Source organism: Cyclopterus lumpus, chromosome 18 (genome assembly GCF_009769545.1).
Source record: "Cyclopterus lumpus isolate fCycLum1 chromosome 18, fCycLum1.pri, whole genome shotgun sequence".
In the NCBI taxonomy this organism is placed as follows: domain Eukaryota; kingdom Metazoa; phylum Chordata; class Actinopteri; order Perciformes; family Cyclopteridae; genus Cyclopterus; species Cyclopterus lumpus.
In genome coordinates, this window is record NC_046983.1 from 1,402,501 (window position 1) to 1,407,500 (window position 5,000).

General features: G+C 45.7%; 1 protein-coding gene, 1 long non-coding RNA gene and 7 other non-coding genes across 24 annotated transcripts in view; 1 reads left to right on the plus strand and 8 right to left on the minus strand.

Annotated features, from left to right (window-relative positions):
• Nucleotides 1-2,753, minus strand: part of LOC117747605 — a 3,708-nt gene extending 955 nt beyond the window's left edge. For 7 of the 16 annotated variants that reach the window (XR_004611415.1, XR_004611411.1, XR_004611413.1 and 4 more), the window contains exons 1-8: nt 2,648-2,753; nt 1,752-1,802; nt 1,490-1,555; nt 1,224-1,287; nt 962-1,027; nt 699-760; nt 413-494; nt 143-208 (exon numbers count right to left, since the gene is read on the minus strand). This is a non-coding gene — a long non-coding RNA (uncharacterized LOC117747605). The remainder of the gene's footprint in view (nt 1-142; nt 209-412; nt 495-698; nt 761-961; nt 1,028-1,223; nt 1,288-1,489; nt 1,556-1,751; nt 1,803-2,647) is intronic. The other 9 variants (XR_004611421.1, XR_004611419.1, XR_004611420.1 and 6 more) reach the window with 4 other exon arrangements.
• LOC117748211 lies at nt 10-102 on the minus strand. Its single transcript, XR_004611538.1, has one exon. It is a non-coding gene; the product is annotated as a small nucleolar RNA SNORD14 (small nucleolar RNA).
• LOC117748213 lies at nt 277-369 on the minus strand. The gene has a single exon (XR_004611539.1). It is a non-coding gene; the product is annotated as a small nucleolar RNA SNORD14 (small nucleolar RNA).
• Nucleotides 563-655, minus strand: LOC117748219. Its single transcript, XR_004611545.1, has one exon. It is a non-coding gene; the product is annotated as a small nucleolar RNA SNORD14 (small nucleolar RNA).
• Nucleotides 829-921, minus strand: LOC117748214. Its single transcript, XR_004611540.1, has one exon. It is a non-coding gene; the product is annotated as a small nucleolar RNA SNORD14 (small nucleolar RNA).
• Nucleotides 1,096-1,188, minus strand: LOC117748216. Its single transcript, XR_004611542.1, has one exon. It is a non-coding gene; the product is annotated as a small nucleolar RNA SNORD14 (small nucleolar RNA).
• Nucleotides 1,356-1,448, minus strand: LOC117748217. Its single transcript, XR_004611543.1, has one exon. It is a non-coding gene; the product is annotated as a small nucleolar RNA SNORD14 (small nucleolar RNA).
• Nucleotides 1,624-1,716, minus strand: LOC117748220. Its single transcript, XR_004611546.1, has one exon. It is a non-coding gene; the product is annotated as a small nucleolar RNA SNORD14 (small nucleolar RNA).
• A 1,011-nt stretch (nt 2,754-3,764) lies between the features above and the next one.
• trim2b (tripartite motif containing 2b) overlaps nt 3,765-5,000 on the plus strand; it is a 12,452-nt gene continuing 11,216 nt past the window's right edge. The window contains exon 1 of the mRNA XM_034556804.1: nt 3,765-3,955. The gene's annotated coding sequence lies outside the window, so the exon portion shown is untranslated. The remainder of the gene's footprint in view (nt 3,956-5,000) is intronic.

The following is a 5,000-nucleotide window of genomic DNA, read 5'->3' on the forward strand; positions in this document are numbered from 1 at the left end:
TTTATGTGGTCGCTCAGACATCCAAGGAAGGATTGGACCGTCTTTGGTCGTGAGACCTCTGGAGGAAACTACGAATGGCAGGAAGAATCTTCATCACAGCGACCCAGAAGGTAATACAATGATGAAATATTAAAACGCTCACCGGCTTCACAGCGCCGATTGGCGTCTACGGTCCGATGGTTTGAACCCCATCAGCGAGACGTTGACCCTGAAAGAGACGGAGAGCCAGTGAGTCGACGTTGAGGCAACAAGATGCGTTCAAAGACCTTTATGTGGTCGCTCAGACATCCAAGGAAGGATTGGACCGTCTTTGGTCGTGAGACCTCTGGAGGAAACTACGAATGGCAGGAAGAATCTTCATCACAGCGACCCAGAAGGTAATACAATGATGAAATATTAATAACACACTCACCGGCTTCACGGCGCCAATTGGTCGTCACCATCTCGGTCGGGTCCGATGGTTTGAACCCCATCAGCGGGCCGAGACGTTGACCCTGAAAGAGACGGAGAGCCAGTGAGTCGAAGCCGACGCAACAAGATGCGTTCAAAGACCTTTATGTGGTCGCTCAGACATCCAAGGAAGGATTGGACCGTCTTTGGTCGCGAGACCTCTGGAGGAAACTACGAATGGCAGGAAGAATCTTCATCACAGCGACCAAGAAGGAAATAAGATTATGAAACATTAATAAAACACTCACCGGCTTCGGTTACCGGTCGGGTCCGCTGGTTTGAACCCCATCAGCGGGCCGAGACGTTGAGCCTGAAAGAGACGGAGAGCCAGTGAGTCGATGCTGAGGCAACAAGATGCGTTCGAAGACCTTTATGTGGTCGCTCAGACATCCAAGGAAGGATTGGACCGTCTTTGGTCGTGAGACCTCTGGAGGAAACTACGAATGGCAGGAAGAATCTTCATCACAGCGACCCAGAAGGTAATACAATGATGAAATATTAAAACACTCACCGGCTTCACAGCGCCGATTGGCGTCTACGGTCCGATGGTTTGAACCCCATCAGCGAGACGTTGACCCTGAAAGAGACGGAGAGCCAGTGAGTCGATGCTGAGGCAACAAGATGCGTTCAAAGACCTTTATGTGGTCGCTCAGACATCCAAGGAAGGATTGGACCGTCTTTGGTCGTGAGACCTCTGGAGGAAACTACGAATGGCAGGAAGAATCTTCATCACAGCGACCGAGACGCGAACATGTTTGACGAGTGTTACGTACCAGGAGAGGACCGCCATCTTCATCACCATGGGACCATCGTCACCATCTTCATGAGAGCTCCACCCTGCAGGAGACACAAAGGACACGTTAGCCTGAAGCTAAAAACAGACCAGGAGATGCGTTGCTAAAGAGTCGCTCAGACATCCAAGGAAGGATTGGACCGTCTTTGGTCGTGAGACCTCTGGAGGAAACTACGAATGGCAGGAAGAATCTTCATCACAGCGACCAAGAAAAGAAATAAGATTATGAAATATTAAAACACTCACCGGCTTCACAGCGCCGATTGGCGTCTACGGTCCGATGGTTTGAACCCCATCAGCGAGACGTTGACCCTGAAAGAGACGGAGAGCCAGTGAGTCGATGCTGAGGCAACAAGATGCGTTCAAAGACCTTTATGTGGTCGCTCAGACATCCAAGGAAGGATTGGACCGTCTTTGGTCGCGAGACCTCTGGAGGAAACTACGAATGGCAGGAAGAATCTTCATCACAGCGACCAAGAAAATAGAAATTTAATATGCATGTTCTCACCTCGAGGTGAAGCATCTTCAACAGATGAGGCCAACTAATAACATTTAAAATCTGTAATGAGAAGAAAAGTAAATCAGTAAAACACTTTTTTCTTAAATGTTATTGGACAAAAAACACATTGAATATCTTACTTGAGACGACAGGAAGTATTAAAATCATGTACTACGTGCAGTTAAAGTATTAATGCCACACTATAAAACTATTATGTAGCAGTAGAAATACCACAATACAAATATTCTGATGCTGTAAAAGTATCACAGTAAAAGTACTAATACCACAACTCTGACAAGTAAAGGTCCTGCTTTGAAAATATAAAAAGGTATACAGCTGTTATTCTATAAATAAATCTGATTAGTTGAGCTGTACCTCATTTTAAATATTGATCATTTTCAAAAGGGCTGAGCTGCAATGACACGTGCATGGACCACGTGGTCTCCTGCTGGAAACTCCAGGAAGTGAAACGCCAAAGACGGTTTATAATAATTTACTTTGTTCCTCTTGCACTTATGAAAAGAAGATTATTATTATTATTATATAACACCGTCTCTCTTAAATCTAGTGAACACAAAGTTATACACTTCTAATAAACTCGTGTCACTAGATTTTAACGCGAGGTCTCGCGTGTTAGTTAATAATAATAATAATAATTCTGGTCGCAAACAGACGGAACTCCTTTACTCTTACACACATTAAATAATAATAATAATAATAATAATAATAATAAAGAGCGACGTGATGGATCTTCTCGGCGGCGCGTGAATCTTCGACCATCCGGGACATTAGCTCATCGCCCGTGACGGACGAGGCCTTCTTCTTCTTCTGCGTTACGGGACGAGTGCACAACGTGTCCCATTTAGAGGGATTCGCTCTGGTTCGAGGACATGTTTCATATTTACCGTGAGGGAGGCAGACGAGGCGGCCGCTCCTGGTGTCCGCAGCGCAGGGGTGTCGCATTGAAATGAGTCCGGGGACGTTTCCGCTTCCTTTTATTCCGTCGCGGCGGCTCGTAAAACCGCCTCTCGGCGCCTTAGCGCCACCTGGTGGACCGGAGGAAGGACTGAGAATCTAGAACCCTCTAGATCAGGGGTGTCAAACTCATTTCGCATCGTGGGCCACATACGGCCTAGGGAGATGTCAAGTGGGCCGGACCATTAAAATTATACCATACTCTGCTATAAATAACCAAAATATCATGTCTTTCCTTTGTTTTGGTGTAAAGAAGCACAAGAACATCTTCTCAGTTGTCCTTGCAAGCCGTCATATTTTTCGCTGTGATGAGTCTCGTAGTGGCGTCGAATATTATATTCCTTCAATAGTATCTAGAGTCTAGATACTTTGGAGTACTGCAAAGGGCACGTGAGAACAATAATAATAATTTTTTTTTTTTAAAGAGTTAATTAAAACAATATCAGTTATGCATATTTCCTGAGTATTTATCTATTTAAAAAATAAATGAGAAATATATATTTTAATTATTCATTACATTTTTAGTTTAGCCTGATTATATTTAATTAAAATTAAGTTGTATATGTACATTAAAAATAATAAAATAATAGATCATTAATGAGAAATTAGACGAATTAGAAATAAATAGTTTTTACATGTTTAAAATCTATAACAAGCTAAAGAAAAAATAAAAAAATGTTTAGTAATATTTTATCATGATAAAAAAAAAAGTATACGATGTATAATTTCTTGATATTTTTATGTTTTGTACAATGAAATTAAAGAGAGGTAAAAATGGAAAAGGTGCACAAATAATAACAATAAAAAAGCAAAATTTCTCCTTTTGATTGGATTAAATATATGTTTATGTGATAAAAAGAGAATTGTTCTGAGGTGATGTTAGAGGGGGGAGAGAGACATTGTGACACACAGAGAGAGAGAGAGAGAGAGGACATCAAACGCCCACACCATGGATGAACCAATCACCTCCCTCCCCCTCCCCCCCCTCCCCTCCTGCTCCTCATTGGTGGATACTGCAGCAAGGCCCAACTCCCCTCCCCCCTCCCCCTCCTCAGCCTGGTGCTGCTGCAAGCTGCTGGTGTTGCCGTGACGATGATATCCACCCCCCTCCCACACACACACACACACACACACACACACAGTACAGAGGAGAGGCAGCTAACAAGACGCTATCATGATGCGATGGCTTCAGGCTGGAGAGCTGACACACACTCACCCTCATCGGCTGAGGAACACGGGTGAGATGGCTTCGGTTTTATGGGGGTTTTGGTGGTGGTGGGGGGGGGGGGGTATATGGATGGGTGGATGGATGGATGGATGGATAGATGGATGGATGGATGGGTGGGTGGATGGGTGGGTGGATGGAGGAATGTTTGGGGGATGACAGTAGCATCTGTAGCATGGTGTGCTTTCCTGAGAGGGAGGAAGGGAGCGAGGGAGGAGTGGAGGAAACGAGGATGGACCGATTGCAGAGAGCGAACGAGTGAATGCAGGCGCAGAGCGATCCGACTCAGCATTAGAGCAAACTAAAGTGTGTGTGTGTGTGTGTGTGTGTGTGTGTGCTGTCAGGCCCCTCCTGCTGCATGTTAGCATCCTGAGGCTAGCAGTAACAGGAGGTACGTCACTCCGACTGCATCGTGGATCACCAAGCAGGTTTACTGAGGGCCTCGAAGACCTCATGGTTCTGATGGACCACCAGATGATGAGGGGTCTTCTGATGAGGGGTCTGCTGATGAGGGTTCTGCTGATGAGGGTTCTGGTCATGAGGGTTCTTCTGATGAGGGTTCTGCTGATGAGGGTTCTGCTCATGAGGGTTCTGCTGATGAGGGTTCTGCTCATGAGGGTTCTTCTGATGAGGGTTCTGCTGATGAGGGTTCTGCAGATGAGGGTTCTGCTCATGAGGGTTCTTCTGATGAGGGTTCTGCTGATGAGGGTTCTGCTCATGAGGGTTCTTCTGATGAGGGTTCTGCTCATGAGGGTTCTGCTCATGAGGGTTCTTCTGATGAGGGTTCTGCTCATGAGGGTTCTGCTCATGAGGGGTCTTCTGATGAGGGTTCTGCTCATGAGGGTTCTGCTCATGAGGGTTCTTCTGATGAGGGTTCTGCTGATGAGGGGTCTTCTGATGAGGGTTCTGCTGATGAGGGGTCTCCTGATGAGGGGTCTTCTGATGAGGGTTCTGCTGATGAGGGTTCCGCTGATAACACAGATGTTCTCCGTGTGGTGATGGTGGTGAAGGTCGTAAAGATCAAGAACCTTTAGGAACATTCAGTCAAGCTTCATATG